Below are 1,810 nucleotides of genomic sequence, written 5' to 3'. Positions count from 1 at the left end.
TGAATGGCTCAATACCGTCATCAAGGGCATAGATTTGCTTCCGCCTCTGTGTTCCGCCCTCCTCATTTTTGGCTTTGCTATTATGGTTACAAAGTATGCAGCAGTTATAAATATCATAATAAGTCAAAATTGGAGATAGAAAAAATCATAGTTATGAGCTCAAGTATTTATTAAAATCTTACTAAATAGGACCACGACACATGGCCACCCTTAAACCTCTCTGAGGCTAGGAAATGAAATGACTCTGACTGGCTCAGTCCACTGAGCATCTACTTCTGTGTAGAGATTGAGGTCAAGGTCTCCTGAGTAATGAAAGGGAGCGGATAATATTGGAACAAAGTAGAAATTCAGTTAGCAGATGTAAAGAGTGAGAATGAATGTCGGATAGGCAATAATTGTCTATTGTCTGCTATTGTCAAAAAAAAAGGGAGTCAGCAAGAACAGGAGAGATAAAAAGAAAATGATATAGTGGTTTAAGAAAGAGTACTCTCAGGTAAAGCCTGAAAAAAAATTTTTTTTCATTTTAATTTACATTGAAAAAAATAAGATTTTCTTTTCTTTCTCTTTTCCTTCTTGCTCTCTCCCTCGAAGCTCTTCTATTCTCCTCTCTTTTTTTTCCCCCCTTGAAATCTTATAATGAGATAAGATAAGAAAGGAAAGCCTGGTTTGTGGAAGAACTAGAAGATGAGGAACCAAAGAGTAGAGACTATTCTTTAAGTTTTACCGCAAAGGAAGAGAGAAAGTAGTAGCTAGAAATATATATGTATATATTTATTTTGGTGAGACAACCCTTGGTTGACCTCACAGATTGCAAGGACCTTGTCGGCTTATAATCCCTTATTTTTTAATTTTTTAGACCTACAGCACCTGGTCTTCCTAGGTGGTCTTCCATCCAAGTACTAACCAGGCCCAACCCTGCTTAGCTTCCAAGATCAGATGAGATCAGGCTTGTTCAGGGTGGCATGCCCATAGACAAAAAATTTTTGAGGTCTTTATAGAAATCAGTGAATATCTTCATAGTTTTATGATTCCCAAAATAATACACATACCTTTCAAAATTCAGAGTATTAAAATATATGTTGTACAAAATGATAGTCTCTCAAATTACACCAAAAAGTCAATTTAAGTTTATGTATATGCTTATTCATATAAGCATATCATAATCTTTGGCAATTTTCTTTTTGTAAATTAATATGTTAGAAACCATTTTAATATTTTTTAATTGAGTTATAATTGACATACATTATATTTCACATATACAACATAATATTTTGATATTCGTATATGTTGCAATATGATCACTACAATAAATATGGTTAATATTCATCACCATACATAGTTAACAGGACTTTTTTCCCTTGCAATGAGAACTTTTAAGATTTACTCTTAGGAATTTCCAAATATGCAATATAGTGTTATTAACTATAGTCTCCATGCTTTAAATTACATTCCCATGACTTATTTGTAACTGAGAAGATACCATTTTATATCAGTGCAGAAAGATTTCCCTAGTTCCTTTAGATGACTGGTTGAATAATGTGCCATGTTTGGCTATGGCATTTGTTGTATAAGTAAATCTTTACTCATGGATATTATTTTTTATTTTTTAATAATATACTCAATGAGGCAATCTTGAATTTTTGAAAACAACAAATTTCCTAGGACACAACTTGTAGGTGTATAATTCAGTAAAAAATAACATGCTATTTTCAAAGATATCACCCCAAATTTTTCACTGAATACATTTAGAACTGAACAAAACTTGAACAGCTTTCAATGTCAAAAACAAATGATCCCTCCTCTATTCCTC

At 32.6% G+C, this 1,810-nt stretch overlaps 1 pseudogene; it reads right to left on the bottom strand.

Annotated features, from left to right (window-relative positions):
- Positions 1 to 855: 855 nt before the first annotated feature.
- LOC112482265 lies at positions 856 to 974 on the bottom strand (annotated as a pseudogene).
- Positions 975 to 1,810: the final 836 nt, after the last annotated feature.

This window comes from Pteropus alecto, unplaced genomic scaffold, assembly GCF_000325575.1.
Source record: "Pteropus alecto unplaced genomic scaffold, ASM32557v1 scaffold35, whole genome shotgun sequence".
In the NCBI taxonomy this organism is placed as follows: Eukaryota; Metazoa; Chordata; class Mammalia; order Chiroptera; family Pteropodidae; genus Pteropus; species Pteropus alecto.
This window is presented reverse-complemented; position numbering and strand designations above follow the sequence as displayed.